Here is a 21,740-nt window from a genome sequence, read left to right as displayed (position 1 = left end):
GTGCCACCATGGCTGGGGTAGCCCACGTGTCTTAGGGAACCACTGGGTTCTGTACAACAGAAAAATCTATGACTGTGAGTCCAGTAAGGATGCTGAGTCTGCCTAAGTCATCTGCTCCTCTGCTCAGGCCCTGAGGTGATCTTCATAGTCAGGTAAGGTTAAAACTATGTCCAAGAACTCAGTTAAGTAAAATGTTGCCAGTAAAATCTCCCTACGCTCTGCAGGATACCTCACAAAGTTGCTGCCCTGACTGATTCAGGTTTAGGCTCAGGTTTTGCTTTCCCAGTATCCTGCATGGTGGGCTTGCAACCTAAGCTGTTATCTATTTATTCAGCTACCGGGTTATCGAGATGCAGGAAAGTATCCCCGAGAGCCCTAAGCAAGTGCTGAGCTAAAGCCTCAGCACAAAGCTGTCTTTTGAAAAGCATTGATGGCCTTCATCTAGATACTTCCTCGCAGGTTTTACAAATCTGAATGCAAGCTTGGCCCAGTAAAGACCCTCTGCCCAGGGCATAGTAAGCTTCACTCATTAGACCAAGTCCAGCCCAACAGTTTCATGCTTATGGAGTTACCATGACCAGCCCTACTCAGGCCTTTCCTACAGGTCAATTTTGGGGTATCCTATGCATTTGTTTGTTTGGTTGTTGTTGTTTTGACAGTTCTGAGTATCAAACCCAGGGCTTCACACATGCTAGGCAAGTGCTCAGCCTCCAAATTACCTTCTCTACCTCTAGATATTTGTTCCACTTATCTTTTTAAAAAAATAAAATGATGGATTGTGTTTTTCAAGACTATTCTTTTTATTTGAATAATTCTTCAGGTACTTTTCTTTTTCACAGAGAACTCATTAAAGGTCAGCATTCATCTCTCCCTGACTCCACATTTCAGCTTACTTCTACTCATTAATTTACAATCAACACAGTGGCACTGGCCATCGTACACAACTGACGGGTTCTTCCCCTTTCCAAACATCCTCGCAGTAGCACAAATCCCTTTAGTAGAATTGCTACTGAGAGAACAGGCTCGGTCAGAACCACTTTGAGATGTATCAAGTCTTACTTTTAGCAACAATGTATAAGCGAGTTGTCTACATTTGAGCTCCAGCCCAATGTGCAAGCCTGAGCCATCTCCTACTCCCTCTCCACCCTTCATGCAACTCCACCTTACTAGCAGAGCCTTGTGTCCTCCTATCTGAGCCCCTGAAATCATCACCACACCATTTCTCGGATGCTGCTGCCTTGTGTGTGTCAAAGAACACTGTAGATGAGAAAAGGGTAGGCATGCCTGTCGTGCAGCCCCACCATAGTCCTGGTGAAAGTGTAGCCATAGTCCCGGTGCCCACTTGCTCTTCAGCTCGTGAAATCTTTCCTGAATCACAAATCCCTCTAAAGTTGCTCGCAAGGAGTCAGACTCTGAGAGGTCACCCCACACTGGAGTGACAGACAGGGGATTGTTCTGAGAACTGGATTTTCTTTTGTCTTTTAAAATTGCCTTTTCTATATCCAAAGTTGCCAAAATTCACCAAATTTTGTAACATTAATTATAATTACTTGAGTTTTCTGTATACTCAAATGCTATTAGTGGTTATTAATCCGACTGTCAGAGAGACTTCAAAGAGTGACAGCTTCAGGAGTTGCCACAAGGAGCTTTTGGCAGAAAGAGAGCCAGCCATCCTAGAGTACTTCAGTGTGGGTGGCACTCAGAGGAGGAGAAGCCACTTCATCCCAGAGGAGAGATGAGGTTTCAGGAGACACAGCTCTGAATCAGCACGGACTAGAATAAGCCAAGCACAGCGTGGCACATAGATTCTCCAGATTTCTGATGTCCACTTAAGCCGTTCCCAATTAACAGCCATGTTAAGGCGATTTGCGTTTGGAAGATACCACACTTCAGATTTTGAACTTGTCATCTTTTCTCCAGGCCCTTTATTCACTGGAGAAATTCAATGGCAGGAGAAGACACCACTCCTGCCAACCAGGTGAACACCACTCCAGAGAGCACTGCACTTCCAACAGAGCTGGACATTAGACTTGAAACAAGACAAAAGTGTCAGCAATCTCATGTCAGGGAGACATTGGATCATTTAAAGTGTCAGCGATCTCGGGCCAGGAAGGGACTGGATCAGTTCATCTCAGATAGGATGTCTTGGCTGCAGGGTGGCATCAGAATTATGAGAAAGACAAAGAGCAAAAGAGCAAGAGACTGGGCTAGAGGTTTAAAGACAAATGAAGGCTTGATAAACCCATAGCCTGACCGGTGTGGGGGCAAAGAAGAGGAGATGACAGAGTTAGGGAACCAGAGATCAACTATAAGTTGAGGGGTCTGGGGAGGGAATCACACAGCTTCCAGTTGAAGACAGTGAGGGATTTGATGGTACTGTCCAAATGGTCCTAAAGGAACCTAGAACAGAAACAACTTTATAGCTCTAAATGGAAGCTTCTTAGACACAAATCCCAAATAAGAAGTTAGGGCAAAAATCCTTACTCTGGTGCTTGGGAGGAAATGAGAAGGGACTTATTTAGTTTAAATTTTAAGGCTCAAAGGTTTGCATGTGTTCATAGGGTCTATGCATGTCCAAAGGCTTGATCGCTGGTGTAATGCTACGGCAGGGTAGCCGTACCATTGAGAGGTGGAACCTAATGCTAGAACTGCCGGTCTTTGGAGAGAGTGCCCTTCAGAGATTGTGGGGCCCCAGGATTTTTACTTGCTATCAAAGGACGAGCTATTTTGATCAGATGTGACCTCTTGATGGGATTAGCTGTGCAATGCCCGCCCACAGGCCACTGAAGACAGAACCATGGGGAGGTGACTGGAGAATGTCATGGGCATAAGCTATGAGTCACGGTCAACTGGTTCTAAACAGACCGCTCAGGGACTTTGTTACGGAGACAGAAAGCTGAGTAACGGGAAGCATCGGGATGGCTCAGAGCAGTCAAATGCTCACATCCTGGCTCTCGGGGAACTGGAAAAGGGAGATGGGGCTGGGTGAAACTTACGCACTGCTCATTTTAATTCACAAACAAGAGTACTCAACTGCTGCTAAGTCCGGGTAAGCTTATTCCTGACTTGCTGATGTCTATGCTCCCTTTAGAAGGGGTATAGTCACAACAAAGAAGAGAATATGAGTTCTTTTTGAAATTTAGAGCCTGATGGCTGCCCCCCCTTCCTGGTCCCTCCTCCCACAATCCCTTCCCCTGAGAATATAAACTTTGGGGCCTCTGAGGCCAGAGAAGCCCAAGAGCTTCAGAGAGATGGAGTGGCCGCCACTCTCCCAGAAGCTCTGGCCGTCCAACTCCTCCTTCCTGATGGACTGAAGCAGTAATCTTAAAACAAAAGTAATGTTCTCACTTTTTTGTGGTGGCTCACCCATGGGGACTGGGGCCTTTCCAGCTTCCTGTTGTTTTCTGTTTCATGAGACATTTTTTTTTTTGCAGCAGAATGAAGGGCTCCCTCAAAAGTAAATGTGGGTGCAGTCACCATAAAGGCTTTCTCCCTTTCGGATTCTATTAAGAAGTTAACCAGTTAAGCCCTAATGATTTTGGAAAAAGCTGACCAGAGAATGGAAAAATAACACACCAGTACATCAGCAACTCTGAGACAGAACAGAAATGAAAGAAAGTGAAGGGGAGGAAACACCTCTCCAAGGAAACAGTGAGGATTTAGTGAGTTGAAAGGGAAGTATTCATAACCAAAGTTTTAGTCAGAGAAGGGAGCCAGAAATGGGTAAATGGATGAAACCTGACCATCCCTGCAGATCCCAGCCACACAAGGGCCTCGGCGTCAGCTTTCCAATGGTTCTGACCTTGAGGCACCCCAGTTTCTGGATTGCCTTTTATATTTCAGAAAAATCACATTTGTATGTGGAGAGAAAAATCATTAGTCTCCAGATCTTATAACTCCACAGAAATTAAAATTTGTAAGCACCGTTATCTCTCCATCCTTCATCCCCAAGAACAACACATCCACCGCTGTGGGGGTGGGGTAGGGGGATGAACACACTGCTCTGCAGCAGAACAGCTCCCCAGCTGTACTTCCTGAGGCTGTGCCTTCTCCCAGAGGGCACATGAAGGAGGCAGCTCCAGGCTGCTTTGCCTAGGGGAGGGTACTGAATACAGTGCCAGCATCTCAGGGAGCGTGTGCTATTTCCAAACTGCTGGCCACTGGCATAGAGGAGAGGTAGAGTAAAGGGTCTCCGGGCTGACAGTTCCCTTTCTAGCTGACCTGCAATCAACTAACTAATAGCTGGTCTCAGAAGAAGGTAGTTCAGGGCTAGGTTTCCACTTCCGCTCCACCTCACTCTGTACTTTTGGACATAAGCACTATAAACAAAAGTCCCGTCATAGACTAGGAAGAGGGCTTGGGTTGAGTTGAGTTGATTCTGAATGTCATGGCGTAAAGAGGACTTCCCATCAACCTTCTCTTCCCCTTTCGATTTCATTATTCTCACTGTCCTCTGGGGAAAGTGTCGGTAAACTGTTCCTCGGCTGGAAGACATGGCTCAGTGGCTAAGAGCACCAGTTGCTCTTCCTTAAGACCTAGGTTTAATTCCCAGCACCCACATGACAGCTCACAGACTCCAATGTCAGGGGAACTGACATCCTCTTCTGGTCTCCACAAACGTTAGGTACACAATAGGGTGCATGCATACGTGTGGGCAAAACATCTATACGTGTAAAATCTTTTAAAAACATTTCTCTGTGACAAACACAAAGTGTCATGGTTGAGAACCTTGAAATCAATATTTTGTTTTTTATTCTTACCCCTTAGACTATGTTTCCCAGATGCCTTTGCAGTTAGTTTCAGCCCTAGAATCCATTTCTAGCCAGCGTAAGGCTGGGCCACACAAAGTCCCACACTTGCCAACAGCCCTATTTGCCCTTCAACCTGGCCAGAATGCAGAAGACACAGGTAAACGAGGTTCTTATGACTGAAGACCACATTGGGTTGTTCCAAAGAAGAACTATACATGAAAGTGGACAAACAGGAAACAGCTCAGAGCTTTCGAGGGACAATCACACACACACAAACACACACACACACACACACACACACACAGCCCCCCCCACACACACACACTTTGTATTCCTGTGCAAAAATCAAACTATCATGTTTGAGCCATTTTCAGATCTGGGTATCCTTTAATCCTTTACAGTGCTAAGAGCTGACCCTAACTGATGCACGTAGACCATGAGATACACATGTTTGAGAAGAGACACATGTATGCATATGCATCAGCTCCATGCCCCCTTGAGAGTATCAAAGTACCACAGCTTCATGTTCAAATTTTTATGTCGGTTCATATCTGCGCTTTTTCTGGAGATGAAGCATATAGGTTTCCCTTGTTTCAAGTGACTTCTCACTCCAACATGCTAACAACCACTAGCATACAGAAAAGGGCTAGCGAGACAGAGATAACCAGGTGAGTCTTCTGTGTTTGTACTTGATTTAAGTCCATCCTCTGCCAGCAGAGTGCTGAGACCTATCCGTCTTTTCCTTTTCATTCTTTCTGTGACCTTCTGACTCAGTCTCCCTGCTCTCTCTGGCCACCTGCAGTCTCTTTCCCACAGTGCTTCTGGAGAGATTATTTTCAAGTATAAATCACTTATTTCAACCCTTTGACAGCTACTTGTGATTTTATAGGCATCTGGTTGTCACTCCAGGGTGATGTGATTTGCTTTCCTGCCCTCCTTTTTCAAATTTTCAATGAATGAACAGATAGGCACCACTCCCTGCTGTTTGCACTGTATTTGGGTCTACTTGTATTCAATGTCGGGCCACATATCATACCCCACTTCCTCGATTCGGTCTAAGTCCCTCCAAACTCGGTTCCACTCACTCTCTATTGTTTTGTCCCCATTTGGAGACTTAAATAATGGTGTAGCTGGAATCTCAGAGTCACCTGGATTCAAAGGACAGAAGCTAAGACCTCTGCTCCAGATGCCAGCTGCTATTGACTGCAGACTTCTGGGAAAGAGAAAGTCTCTCTGCAGAGAGTCTGTGTGCGTACAGCAGGATGCTGTGGGCAGCTACAGGTTAGACCACCATGCTCCCAAACATGGCATTTGAAATGCTCTGAAATCTGCACCATTGATTTTGAGCTCTGGCCTCATAGTGGGGAAACACCGAAGATGTGATGCCATATCCAGGCTGAATAATAACCCAAATCCAGGCACACTTAAAATAATGAATAAAATTGCCTCTAGGCAATGTGTATGCAATGCTATATGACAGAAAAAATAGATTTTGTGTTTGGAATTGGGTTCCATCTCCAAGATGTCTCATCATGTACACACAAATTGAAAAATTAAAAAAAAATCCAAAATCTAAGACAGTGAGCATTTTGGAACATGATGTTCAGCTTGTGCAGGGAAGATGACACTGAGAGGTTGACTGGGACCCCGAGAATCTACACTATGCTATACCATATCATACCATATTATACTACACCACACTACACTATACCACACCATAGCATACCACGCCATACTATTCTATACTCCACCATACTATTCTATACTATACCATAGCATACCATACTATAGTATACTTCACTATACCATATTATACTATACCATACCATTCTATACCATACCATAGCATACTATACTATACCATACCATACCATACCGTACTGTACTATACCATACTATACTGTACCATCCATACCATTCTGTACCATACCATTCTATACTATACCATATTATACTATACTATACCATACTATACTATACCATACCATACCATAGTATATGAAGCTCACTTGTGTAGTTCACCCCTATCTGCATATATATATATGCACAGACCATATATATAAGAACATACATACATATATATATACATATATATAGTCATTATTTTCTAAACACTATAGTATGACATTTATACAGAACTTACATTATATTAGATAGTCTTAATAATCTAGAGAGGTGATTTAAAGTATGTGGAGGGTGGTACTCAGCTCTGATATAAATACTGTGTCCTTTTGCATAAAAGAGATGTGAACTCTGAGGACCTTGGTATCCATGTGGTCCTGAGCAGACCTCCATGTGTACTGCGAGGCTTCACTGTTTAGGGGTGATGCCAGCACTCCAGGCAGTGATGTGGAATGGAAACACTGGGCTAGATGCCAAGGAGGACTGGCTCTCTCCAGATACCACAGGAACTATCCAGCATGATCCGGAGTTAGTCTTGGCCTCCATCTTAGACTGGTTCTTCCTCCATAGAGAAAGATGTTGGGACAAAAGTCCAACAAGCTTTGGTGTCCTATAAACATTAGGGACACACACCAAGAGCACTGATCCTTGACCTTGCATTGGTTCCCTAATCTGGGAAATGTGACCTCATGTGCAATTTAAAGAAAGCATTCAGGTACCCAGCCTAGATTTGCTCTGGAAAAATAGTCCTTGGATTCTTTTAGGTCTCATCTTGAGGAGAGCCTGTGCTCTGTAGAAAGCAATCTTTAAAACTGTGCTTATTAATACTTGCTATGTGACAGAAGCTGACTAGAGATTAGATACTACTTTAATTAGGGGAGCTTGATCAGCATCTATTGCCAGGTTAAAAGAAATAATAAGCTGAAACAAAAACCTGGGAGATTTAAAGTCCAGAAGCCTGGAGCAGGGAGGGATGAGATTAGTCTTGTGTGAAATACAGCAGGTCTCCCAATCCCGTATTTCAAACAACTAATTTTGAAGAAAAATGGTTGGTGCTTATTTTTCTCTTAGGGACTTGAGAACACACAGATTATTTCAAAGGAAATTCAGCAGGGTGTACCTCTCAAGTCACCCACAATTAAGTGCTGGGTTTTTCAAATCAGCTGCAAATTCCAGAAAGCTCCACAACAAAGGCCACAATGTTCCACCCTGGTGAGTGAAAGGTGGGACGCCCAGCACCGACTCCCTGTGCTCCATCTGGGCTTGGGTTTGGACAGAGTCAGGGCCTGTCCCCGTCTAATAATAAGGCTTGACAGACATGAGAGCATGAACTCAAAGCTTTGCCTCTTTCCTGTATCCCAGCAAGAGCTCGGAGTGCTCTGAGAACGCTTTCTCAGCCACCACAGGCTCTCTAAGGGGAGGCAGGTGACGTCTGTCTGCGCTCACACATTTTCCTGCTGACTCCCTCTTAATGCTGGCTTCACACACGCTCCAATTCCCTTTCTCTTCAAAGCAGTGCCGGTTAGTAATTTAGAGCAAAGCCTTTACAAAGAACTCACTTTAGAAGCGATGCTAGTGGCCCCTCTAAGAGAAAGACAAGCCCATAGAGCCTGGCAAACAATTTATGACAAATTCCCTTGAGACTTGGTTTCCATGGAGAACTCAAACAGTGAGGCAGACTTGCAGGATGTGCTCAGACCAATCCCTCTTACCTTGTCACTGAAAGACCTCTCAAATGAAGCAGAGTCCCCATACGGAGACCTTTACAACACTGTTTTACAGTCTTGCTGTTTTGTTTATGTCATGTTGACATTTGTGATTTTGTTATGAGATCATACATGTAACATACAAATTTGTTTTTTAGTCCCTTGGGATCATCTCCTGCTTTGGCTAATGCTGGGAGCTTTCTGTGTTGTACGGAATTTTACAGGAGAGGACGGTACCCAGTGAGATATCCAGACACTAGAAGACGTGTTTCTCGTTGATTCTACCCAAGGTCAGGAAATGTGTGATAATAGACAGGATGTAATCTTACGGCTGTATACCCTTTATTTATTTGGAAGTCTTCACTGTGAAACTGAACAAACAGACTTGTGTGCACTAATAAGGAAAAATGGTGAGTAAATAGTGCAAAGTAGAATCAAACAAAAACCTGTCATTTAAAATAAGATACCATTGAACAGGCTGGCTATTCTGCTGGTCACTTGAGGTGGCTACCCTCAGTCAGTAAAAGAAGGCCAGACCCATGAGAGAAAAGTCGCTTCTTGTTTTACCCTTCCCCATTAAACAGCCAAAGTGTTCTTTAAGGGCCATGGATTTTCGGAGAAATTATCAAAATGGACTGTTCAGGTCAGGAAGTCTCAGAGTGGGAGTAATTTCGCCTCCAGAGGAAAAAGATCATGGAGACATTTTGGGTTGTCCCCATGCTGGGGTGAAGTGGAGGACATGTGTTCTGCACATCCGATGATCTGAAGCCAGAAATGCCGGTGAATCACCACAATGCTTAGGGAAGTGGCTATGGCACAGAACCTAAGATCCACAATTTCCGGGACAGATCTCACGGTCCAGAACCTGTCATCCACAATGCCTGGAACACATCCCCAAGTCTAGACCATAAGACGCGAGATGCACAGAACAGTTCACGAAGTGCAGAACTAGAACTCTGAGATGCTAATGATAACAAGACTGAGAAGCCCAGACCTAGGTTAGAGTGTAGAAAGGTTGGAAGTTATTCGAAATAATTTGCGACCTGGTTTTTTTTTTTTTTTAAATCACAGACTGCCTATGCAAAGGCATGTTTATCCCTTTCTGTCTTAGCTTATCTGATATTCCTCAAAAATCAGAGTGACCCGACCATGTCATTTCTTCTCTCTGGAATACAAGATCATTGCTACCATCATTATGACCAACACCATCAGGACCTGGGTTCAGATTCTCTTGGGACTAAGTCATAGATTCACCATTTCTTTATGAATGCACTGTGACTGCTTAGGCTGTCTCTGGATCTCTTTCCCTCTCCTGCCAATAGAACTACCTCAGTGGCTTGTGAGCTGATGCTGTCATGAAATTTTTCTAGACACCCAAGAGGAAGAGAAGAATAAAATCTAAAACACTTAAAATCATCAACCAGCCACAGGACCTGACTCCAGCTGTGTCAACCCTGACTTGTGTCAAAACATCTCAGATTCCAGCCTGCACTCTTCAGATAAACATGCCGAGGGTCTTCCTATTTATTATTAATTTGCTCAAACCCGACCCACTGGCTGCCTGAGAGGTTCCAAACAGTGTAAAAACGTAAGGCGAATGAATACAACAGCCGCGTCACCTCTCTGCCTTGTAAACGCAGTGTCTTTATTCCTGAAATGTTACCTTCAGACTTCATCTTTAAGTTCCATTCATTCCGACAAATGAGAACTTATTTCATCATGAAATGCTTCTTCGTTCTTCAAATAAAAATAAATAAATTAGTGCACATTTGGGTTGTTTCTTGCGATAAGTATATCACATGGTTTGCTGTATTCGTACAATTCTATTTTTTTTTTTATTAGAGTTTAAGGACTCTGTGCTATTCCACCCCATATCCTTTGCCATGAGCCTCATAACAATTACAATACAATTAAGTTGAGTATTTTCCACATGCAGATGCCCAATAAATGTCCCGAAGCCACTGATGAAATGTTCTAAAGGAGACAGACAACAGTGAAAACTGCTTTGCTGTTGCCTCCTGGTTCCCATATTTCTGAGACACCTGTGCTTCCCCTGTCATAGATGGTCTCCACATTTTACTTATCTACCTAGCTATTCTAACTGTCCCCTCTAATTTTTATGATATATATGTATATATTTTAAATTATATACTACTTTCTACTCCACTCTAAGCATCAAATACAGGGCCTGATTAAATATAGGCGGTCCATAAAGAGTCAATCAAAAAAAAAAAAAAAAAAAAGATGGCCTCCAACCAAGACCTTGCAGTATTCAGTGAAAAGCCAAATTTGACATAAGTGGGCCCACACTTGGGTTAGATACCCACCTGCTCACCTCTCTTCTCTGCAGAGACATGAGCTCCCTCACCTCCTACCCTGAAGTTTGTTTCTACATATGCAAAGTGGGAAGACATGGCATGGGGATCCCAAGCAGAAGCTTGAGATTCACAGGGTGCCTCACTTCCTCTGGCTCTTCCCAAGATGACACACGAAGTCTCATGTCCAGACAGCGGTATCCTGAGCTCCTGGTTCCAGAGACAGAAATGCGAGGCCACACCCCTCGAGGCCACGCCCCCCCTACCCATGAGCATTGCGCAGTGGGAGGAGAGATTGTCTTTTATGTTTTAGAAGGTATGGATTCTTCAATAGTGGAGTTTCAAGTAAATCATCTTAAAAGCATTCACATCAGTGGAAATATCCAGGTTTTTTGTTTTGTTTTGTTTTGTTTTTAAGGCCAACTCTACAAAACGGACTCCATGACTTACACCAGCAATGAAGCCGAAGATCTCGAGATGAGAACTCTCGTGCCCCCTAGAGGGAAACCTACTACAGCTTTCTGCTGCTAAATGAACACGAAACAGTCCCTGATGGCATATTACTATATCCATGAATGAGTACATCACTCAACCCATTTCGGAGAAGCTTCGCCGGAGACCTAGAACTGGCCCACATGCGGAGAGTGAGAGACGTTGGCATGTTAAACTCGAAACGAGATGTCTATTCTACACCCTTCTTCTCAAGGCTTGGGGATCCATGTGGAAGGCAGAGAGAGAAATGTTTGTCGGAGGAGCCAGAGGCAATGGAGGACTTCAAGGTAATAGTGCTTTCCAGACACAGTAGAGCAGACGCACACACAACCTCACAGCAGCTCTCACAGCGAGCACAAAGCCTGCACGAGCCAAGCCAGACAACATCTCAGCATGGAGAAGGGGACAGGGTGAACACAAAGCCCCACCCCTAGCTCAGGAGCTTTGGCATCTGGTCGCTACTGGTAGAGGCAAAATCCATCCTCTTCAGTGGTCTGACACCTGGTGCGCCGACCACGCTCCAAGGCAGGCCTCCTGCCAAACATTAATTATCTCATACAAAATGGATTTGATGGGAGGAAGGGAGGAAGAGGGGAGTCTGGGAGAGGAGGTGTGGCGTGGATTTGGGCGGACAGAGATAGGGAGGTGGAGGGGGCTCTGGGAGGAGTTGAGAGAGGGGCAAATAGTATCAAAATACGTTGCATGATATCCTCAAAAGATAAGAATATTATTTTGAAATTCGTACTGAGAAGCAGATATCGTGGAACCTCCACGTCACTGCCTGAGAGGGCCACGCCTTTCTCTGTAGGGCGCTACATGGGCTGACCATGTTTTCCTGAGCTTTTCTTCTGCACTAGTCTTTGAAGCAATGCAATAGAATCGATTTGCTGTACGTCTTTGTTATCTGGGGACAATGTGATGGGTTTTAAGTCAGAGATGACTTGGATGCAAAAGGTGGGTGACTGAACTACGCCCTACCACTGCTGTTCTCAATGTCCGGGGCCCATCTCCAACTCAAGTCTTAGGCTTTCTTGAAAATCTAACTTTTCCTTAAATCGCTACCAAAACCTATGTTCTAAGGAGGTTCTTGCCAGGTGATTGGCAATAGCAGACCCCAGACCAAATGTCCTTCTTAAGGAAACTTCCTGGTCCTCCAGTTCATGTAATTAGATACACGTAGCCTACAGATGCATGGCTAACGGTTCTTTCCTCACAGTGTCTGCTAGAAGCTACTTAAACACATTCATTCTCAGAGGGGGGAAAAAACAAACTAAAACAAAACCAAAGAAAACACCCTAAAATCTCACCCAAATCAAGATTAAATAGAAATGTTGGGATTACATTTGTCTTGGTCATTATGGAATGAACTCTGCATTTGTAAAATCATGTTGAAAGTCTCACCCCTAATACGACTACATTTGTAGATAAGGGATTGTAAGGGTTACCCCTAACTCAGTATGGCTGGGGGCCCTTATAAAGGAAACACCAGAGTGCCTCAGTTGTTGAACTAAAACTCCACAGCCACAGACATGCTCAGGAGGAAGTTGTTGCTGCTCATGCTTCCAGAACAAGTCCATCTTGGCTGGGAAGTGCAGGGCAGCAAGCTGCAGGCAGGGCAGCGAGCTGCAGAGATGACCACCTGAGATGCAAACTATGTTCTCAAATCCTCAGTGTAACAACGAAGCAAGCTCTGCATGGGAAGCATGTAGAGGCTATAAACATAAACACAGACACACACACACATACACAGACACACACACACACAGAAACACACACAGAAACACACAGAGACACACACACATACACAGACACACACACACACACAGAAACACACACAGAAACATACACAGACACACACACAGACACACACACACAGACACACACACAGACACACACATACATAGACACACACAGAAACATACACAGGAACACACACAGGCACACACACAGACACACACACACTCATACACAGAAACACACACACAGAAACACACATACATAGACATACACAGAAATATACATAGACACACAGACACACACACACACAGACACACACAGGCACACACACAGACACACACACACACACACACACACACACCTGTGGTAATGTACTTCCTTCAGCATGTCTACCTCCCAAAGGTTCCACAGTCTGCTAATACCACTGCCAACTGCAACTGTGACCAAGCATTCTTGTATCTGAGCCTGTTGGGGACACTCCTCATTCAGATCACACCAGGAGCCACAGAGAACAGGACACATGAGGACACAGCAAGAAGGTGACCATCTGCAAACCAGGACAAGGGCTAAAGTGGCAAGTGTTCTGTGCACGTGTAGCCTCTAGAACTGCAGGAGAGCAAACGTCTGGTGTTTAATCTCCCCTGCTTCTCCATTTTGTTATGACAACCCGAACAGACTGAGTTTTCTTTTCTTTTTACTGAGACAGACATCATATAAGCTAGGCTGACTTCAGATTCACCATGTAGTCCAGGGTGACTGTCTTAGCTTGAATTTCTGTTGCTGTGAAGAGACACCGTGACCACAGCAACTGTTATAAAGGCACACATTTAACTGGGGCTGGCTTACAGTTCAGAGATTTAGACCATTATTATCACGGTGGGAAGCATGGCTGCATGCAGACACACATGGCGCTGGAGAAGGAGCTGGGAGTTCTACTTCTGGATAGACAGGGAGCAGCAAGAGGAGAGAGAGAAAGAGAGGGGGGCAGACAGACAGATAGACAGACAGAGTGAGTCTGTCTTGAGCATCTGAAACCCCAAAACCCACTCCCCAGTGACAACTTCCTCCAACAAAGCCATGCGTCCTCCAACAAGGTCACAACTCTAATAGTGCCACTCCTTATTGGTCAAGCATTGAAATCTCTGAGTCTGTGGGGGCCAACCCTATTCAAACCACCCCAGTGACCTTGAACTTCTTCTGTCTCCCCTTTCCAAGTAATGGCAGTACGGGTGTGAGCCAACTTGTACTGCTTACCCAGTGCTGACGCCTGAACCCAGAGCTTCATACACGCCAGGCAGCGATCCAGCTATCATCCTGCTGCTGAGATGGACACCCTACATCACTTCCTCCTCCGTAGCTAATGACCTTTGTCCAGTTATCTACCCCATTCACAAAGAGCCAGGATGATGCTGGGCACAACCGATGGCTCAGATATAAATAATAAACCAACCTAACTCAGTCTTCGCCCATAAGGGTTCAAGAATGGGCCTATGACTAAAGCTGACTCCCCGGAAGCACAACCTTGGGAGTGTGTTTGAAGGCTGATGCCAGTGACGTGCTCTTTTTGGGGATAGACACATGAAGCTAGAACACAGGAAATGGATTTGAATCCTCAACTTTGACTCCATGTTGAGGCGAACAATGAAAAGGAGCCAAAGATAGGGATCCTGGGCTCAGGGCTTCTTGGCCTTGGGTCAAGTCTAGTCCTTGATGATATATTTATGTGAAGCCATGAATCCTTGTTATTGTTAAAACCGACTGCAACTGCAAGGTGCCAAACTAATAGAGAAGCAAGGCCATAGTTGTCTTATTTTCAGAGAATTACTTCTGCATCCCCTGAGGCCAGAGTAAATGGGTACCATATTCTGGAGATTGTTTATGGGACTTTATTAGCATCAGTGCTGGCCCGGCCTGCTATGGAAATGGAGATGTCCCGCTCCTCAATGGCACTGAGTTTTCAATGACTTTGAGTCCTCTGGAGATGGAAGGAAGGCCTATTTTAGCAATTTCCATGGGAATGAATAGACATATACTCCAGCTACTCAAATATGTAACTAGCTCTTTTGTTGTTGTTTTGAATCCCGACAAGCTGCAGCTGCCTGTTTGTGTGTGTGGTGCCTTTAAGGGGCTTGCTGATTCAGTAGGATCTCATGAATGCATTAATTAGAGTCCTTTCCTATACCCAGCCCAGGCCTACGAAGAAATGAGTGTTGGCACCTCCGATGGCTGGGAACGAACTTGAGGATACTCGATAAACAAAGGCTCAGAATTGCCTGCCTTTTGATGGGCAGTTCTGTGCTGGCGGCGGCTTGTATGTGCACAGGCTTGGGCTTGTGTGGTTGTGTGATTAATTTATTGGCTATCGCTACTGGCAGGCAAATGAAACCTAGGCACTGGATTAAAGTGTAACAGGAGAGAAGGGCCACTAATCAGCTAGGCACATGAGTTAAATGGGGGAAAGGAGCCGGAGAGAAGAAAATGTTATGGAAGGGTGGAAAATGATTTATCATCTTTAATATAGATCACCTAAGCCCAGTCTTTAGATGTGCTGTAGGCCTCTGTGTTATAAGGGCTTTGGCAGTAAACACTTCTTAAAACACTAAGTGAAGGATGCTTCTGGGGGAAATAAAGCATCAAGAAAAATGAACTGACTTTAAAGGAAAATAGAAGTGTTTGCTTGAAATTAAATTTCCACTTGCCTCTTTTTAAATGATTTAGAAATACAGTTTTTGCTGGGAGAGGTTGCTCTCTACGCACTAGATTTCAGGAAGGCCAATTCTTCGGATCGTTTTTGAAGCTATCCGAATATAGGAAAATGCCCCTTCAGATAAGTAAATGCTGTGTCAGGTTTAACTGCTAGTCCTTGAAATCACTCTTCAGGAGGAATCCTTGAGCCTTGGAGGCTTGTGTCTCTGTGGTTAAACACCAGCAACCTTAGAACATAGAAGGATTAAGTCAACTATGAAACTTGGAATTGTATAAAATGAGACATTCTTCCTTCTCTTAGTATTTAATCTTCTTGCACAGTTTTGTTTTGTTTTGTTTTTTTAATCCAGGAAATTACAAATATCATCTTTAGGAATCAGCTTCCGTTTCTGCCTCATCTTGTCCCGGCCTGTCAGGTGTGGTACATCTCACTGCAACCATGTTCTTAAGAGCCTGCTTGGAAATGCAGGTGTTCACGGCAAGTGAGCAAATGGAGGACCTGAAGCTCAGCCAGCTGTGGGCAACACAATGAGCCAGGAATCAGTGGCCCTTTTTATCCCTGTCTTCTTTCTCCTCTATTAGACTTCTCTGAATCACGCCACGCATGGGAGAAATCCACAGTGTGCTCATTAGCATAGAAACTATCATGGTTAATTTTGATTGTCAAATTGATTGCATTTTAAAATGAGTAGGAGAAGAGTCATTGTCCAGATTATATCCTGAGACTTCTGACCTAATCAATGGATTCATCCCTTGACAGGTTCCTGACTTGGTAGCACCACTGGGTGTAGTGCTCAGAGGAAGGTCACCAGATGCATGTCCTCAGGAGTGATATCTTTCCCTGACCCAGAAAGGAAGGAGGACCTCCTATACCAGCTCCTGCTGCCAGGATGTTCTGCCCAAGCCCAGGGACCCAAGTGAGCATGGATGGACCCTCTAACATAAGACTGAGCCAAATTAAATCCTTTCTCCCTTAAGATCTTTCTTTGGGTGTTTTAATCAACAGTAACCTGAAAGTAACTGACACAGAGACCTTAATTTTATTCCAAGCTGTCTCACTTCTGCTGAGGTCCCAGACACTGCTCTGACTCTGCCTTTCCAGGTCCCACATGTTTGCTGCCAGGACCTGTTCTACCCTAGTTCCATTTCCCATCCCTCCTTTCATCCATCTTCCTTGACATAGCCAAGGGAAAACAAACTTTCTGAAATGCCACTGAGACACATCCCTGATCGTAGGCATATAGACCGATGGCTTTACATCACAGCACAGCCAGACTCAATCAGCTCTTAGCTTACCTTTTCCCCAGTCCCGCATCCTAGCAACTGAAGCTGTGACTGGTAGTTCTATGTTCCTGTGGTGCTGTGACCTGCCTCTGTGTCTTGTCAATGCCCAGCCTCTTCCCAGTTTTCTCTCCAGATTCACCTTCAGAAGCTGTCCCCCATCACATCAGATGGGCGTATTTCTCCTTTCTACTCAGGAAACTCTCCGAAGATCTCAGTTTTAACCACCTATCACAACAGCCTGCTCACATCTGTGTCCCCGACTAGATATTTCATGACAAGAAGCCTCTGGGCATTTACTTCATCCCTATGCCATTCATGGAGGAGAGACCTTCTTTCCTGAAATAGCCACACCCAGTGCTAAAGCCCTGCAGCCTCTGCTGGTGTTGTTCCTTTCAGGTGAGGCTGGGTTACCTGTACTGCACCACTGGAAAGCCCCTCCTCCTGTGAGCTCCAGCTTGCCACCTCCTCTCTGGGGAGAGGGCAAGCGGCTATGAGCATGGCACTGCCATAACCATTAAGGTCAAGCCAGGCTAAGGGAGCAGCTGACCCACCTTTCAGTCGGATCCTGGAAAGAAAGGGCAACCATACTACCTTAACTCTGCAGGGCAGGAACTGAAGCTCACAGAGGCAGGGAATGAGGCCACCCAGCTATGTTCACCATAGTCTGTGTCTCCCCAAAGTCAGTTTTTAAAATTGTGGGTTCTAAGTGCCCAAAGGCTTCTTCACATGGAAGAGCTGTATGCCTTGTATCTAGACCAACAGCAGTCAGTCAGTCGTCAGTCAGTCAGTCACGAGGCTTAAGAGCTGCCGTGGCACGCAAGACAGGCTGTGAGTGAGAACAGGGATTAGGAGGTATTCCAGCCACTGCGTGGGTTTTCTAGGAACAAATTTCTAGTAAAATGCTAAGCAATTCTGCATGGTGTGTCTTTTTTGCCTAGGGGATGCAACATATAGAAACATATAGACACACACACAGAGACACACACACACGTCTAAGCATCCAGTTTCCACCTTTGATGAAATGCTTCTTAGCACATAGCTCTGGATCATGCTGCAACCTAGACAGGCAACCGGTGACATAGTAGTGACCAGTCGGTAGCATTTCAGGGCCAGGCTTTGGAGAGAAGCAAGGCAAGTGGGACAGGGATGTAGGTGAGACAGGACCAAGGCTTATAAAGTACAATGCATGGTCACGGAAGTCTTCCTGGGAAAGCGGCTTTCACTCTTTGAAACAAAGAGAACATTCTAGAAAGAAGGAACTACAGCTGCAAAGGCTGCTGGGACAGCATAAGTACAGGTTGAGCTCCACAGAGTGGAACAATCTGGACTTCCTTGGTTCGCCACTATGGAGGTGACACAGAACAACTGGGGCTAGATGATTTTTGAAGTATTAGATGAGGGGGCGTGGCGTGCGTAACTATTTCAACACTAAGTGTTCATTACGGGATGAATCAGGGTCAAGTCTCATGGGATGAGTCCAGACTCCAACACAGTCATACTGAAGGTAAGGCGCTCACTGAACATCCGCGGAACCATTGTCTACCCAAACCTGATGTCTGGAAGTGAGGGTCCTGCTGGAGACCAGAGGTAGGCCCACCTAGCCCGGGGTGGGGGGTGGCTTCGGAGTCCTGTGACTAGATAACACACCCTAAAGAAGAAGTCCAGCTAGGGAGTGCAGGGCTTGGTCACCAAAGGAGCAAGTGAAGAAGAACGGGACAGTCTAGAAGTGAAACAATGGAGGTGTCTGAAAAAACGTCGGAGCTGAGTCAGCATTCTCTACAGGCCGAGGAGAGACCCGCAGCACTGCAGTGGCCTGGCGCCCTGGAGCAGAAGCTGGGTTTGGATGAATCTGAGGAAAGGTAGCAGCTGGAGGGGATTGGAGAGAGACAACGCAAGGCGAGCTAAATGGAGGAGGAACTTTCTCGGCTCAGCAGTTTGTGTTTTTAGACTGGAGAATAGAGTATACACGGGTTTTGCAATGGATGAGAAACATCCTGTAGAGAGGAAATTTGGTGTTTTAAATGAAAGGCGGGGCCAGGGAAATGACCTACAAGAGGCAAAGGGGCGGAATTCATTCCCCGGGACTGAGGGAAGGCAAAGCTCTGGTTACCTGTCCATGTGGTGTGTTGTGGGAGGTAGGGCTCCGGTGGTGTGGGGGTGTGGGTGGGGGATACATGGGTGGAGGGGTAGGGGTGGGGGGCGCGTGTGAGAGGGATGGGGGCATGAGTTGAGTGGTGTGGGTGGCAGGGGCACAGGTAGGGGGTACGGGGAGTATGGTGTGGGTCATGGGGCACGGAGGGGGTTGCAGGCATGGGTAGCAGGGGCTGATGGAGCCTCTCTTTGGACAGCTCTGGTTTTCCTGAGGGGATGGCCTCCGGTACATAGAAACTCAAAATTAGAATAAAGGAAGACAAGAACAGGAGAGAAAGTTGAAACTAAAGCCGGTGTCAGTATGTGCAGCCCAGAGAGTCAGAGGACTGTTGGCATCAAATTTGCAGAGGGTTTGCGTAGATACAGACCCTCCAGCCCACAGGGAGGCGGATATCAACATGACCTGTGGACTAGCTACAGAAGTCAGACAGAGGACACGGTTCTCATAAAAAGCCAAACTTAGTAAGATCGGACTGGGAATTTTCCCTCATCAGCAAGGCTGTTTATTTTATTACAAAATCGTTAAGAAGGAAGTAAAAGTGGCAGACAGAAGGACAGAAAGAAGGAGTGTCAGGAGGAGGGGAGAGACTCTTAGGTAGGTGGATCTTCAGATGAGAGTCCCGAGGTGCCAAGACCCTACTGAGTAAAAGCAGATTTTACTGGTGGACATCTGTGGAGGGCAAAGTTTGACCCTCAAGTTTTGGATCTCATTTCTACCCAGGCCACAACTCCCAATCACAGGCTAAGCTGTGTGGACTGTGGCGCTCCAAGCCTGGGCCAGCGTGAGGGATTGTGGACAGAAGCGAGGGACAGTAAAGCCATTTGAAAGTCAGAGCTCAGATTCGCTCTTGCCTGTGGGTGTCATCATTTTAGGTTTTCAAGGTTCTGACTCTTCTGGTGAGACATTGTGCGACAAGCCCGATGAGAACTTCTCAGGGCTTCACACACAGAAGTTATCTGGCAAAGATGCCCATTAGCTTGACCACCAAACCACAAATGGACAGGAATGAATAATACGCAGAGTCCTCCCACCACCCTCCGAACGTGTGTTAATTACTGCAGTCAGAAGGGGGTGAGGTCATTTATTTTTCAAAGGATTAATGAAATGTTTCTGCTTGTCACCTAAGGTGTTTGTGGATGTCTGAACTCCCTCCTTCCCAGACCTTACTCAAGTCTTAGCAAAAGACATTATGAGCTGCCTCTTTTGAGTAAACAAGGCATTTATTTTACTGTAAAAGCTTTTCTTTCTTTCTTTTTCTCTTGAGACAGGGTGTCTTAGAGACCAGGCTTGCCTACAACTCTCTCTGTAGACTTTCATGACTCGGTGATTAGCCCATGATTGAGAGTTGTGGCCTGGGTAGAAACGAGACCCAACTTGAGAGTCTCTCTGCATGATTTTCAACTTCTGATCCTCGTACCTCCTACTCCTGAGAAAATAATAAAAATGTATAAAACATACTGCATGAGAAGAAAAGTATACAAATAAGTATATTCAACTTGCTTGTGCTTTGCTTTTACTAAATATGAAACAAAATATTCTTACATAAAATATGCACTTTCTGGATAGAAAACTCGAAAATGTAGAAACTAGAAAAAAATTAAAGTTAACTATGCCCTAATGAACTATAGTCACTAATATTCTGATTTTATGTTTTTTATTATAAAAAATGTTTGGAATCATAGTGTCCCGTGACTAAATGCTGTATATAGTTTTCTGTTGCGCATTGATTACCTAATATTACATTTTAAGAGTTCTCCTTATTCTTTGTGATTTCAGTATCATGTAACTAACCACTCTGGATTTACTAAGTATCAGAGATTGTAACCTTTTGTTTTATGAGATGGTATTACATAGGTAGCTTCATGCCTGGCCACTTTTTCATCTCTTTTGAGTGTTTGTTGTTGTTGGTAACTGTTCTTTTCCTGTTTTGAGTAAAATGTGAATATATGGGTGAAGTATTTAACACTGCATTTTTATTTGCCATATAATCATGTTATAGAATCTTCAGATTCACTATTGAGCTTGGAATTCAGAAACATATATATGATTAATATTAATTATTAGCACATATCAACACCATGCCTTCCCCATGGCTAAGCCCCTGTTCTGGTTTTGTCTCTGTGGCTATGATAAAGCACTGACCAAAAGCCATGTGAGAAGGAATTGATTTGGGCTACGGGACCCTATCACAGTCCATCATGGATGGAAGGCAGGGCAGAACCTTGAGAGGACCCTGGTTGGAGGAACTGAACTGGAGACCATGGAGCAGTACTGCTTACTGCTTTGCTTCTCATGGCTTGCTCAGCTCAGCCTGCCTTGTTATACACCCAGGACTACCTGCCCAGAGACACGCTGCCAATAGTGGACTACCCCTCCCACATCAATTTGCAACTAAGAAAATGCCCACATATGTGCTACAGGCCAATGTAAAGGAGACAATTCCCAATTGAGGGTCCTTCTTCCCTGATGTCACATTGACAAGCAAGATGAAGCACCACAGCCTCTTCTGTCCTTGTTACACCTTGCCCTGACCACACAAGTGTAGACATGATGTCACAGAAATGCATGTGTGTCCTGTCCACGAAAATGTAAATCATGATGTCGCAGGAATGCATGTGTGTCTTGTCTGTGCAAATGTAGAGCACGATGTCACAGGAATGCCTGTGTGTTCTCTTCATGTAAGTGTAGTTCAGGA

General features: G+C 45.1%; 1 protein-coding gene across 1 annotated transcript in view; it reads right to left on the bottom strand.

Annotated features, from left to right (window-relative positions):
- Ntrk2 (neurotrophic receptor tyrosine kinase 2) overlaps window positions 1-21,740 on the bottom strand; it is a 305,974-nt gene that overhangs the window by 136,115 nt on the left and 148,119 nt on the right. The window lies entirely within an intron of this gene.

The sequence above is a fragment of the Grammomys surdaster genome, unplaced genomic scaffold, assembly GCF_004785775.1.
Source record: "Grammomys surdaster isolate TR1022 unplaced genomic scaffold, NIH_TR_1.0 211, whole genome shotgun sequence".
Classification (NCBI taxonomy): domain Eukaryota; kingdom Metazoa; phylum Chordata; class Mammalia; order Rodentia; family Muridae; genus Grammomys; species Grammomys surdaster.
The sequence above is the reverse complement of the archived record's forward strand: the minus strand, read 5'-3'. Positions and strand labels throughout refer to the sequence as shown.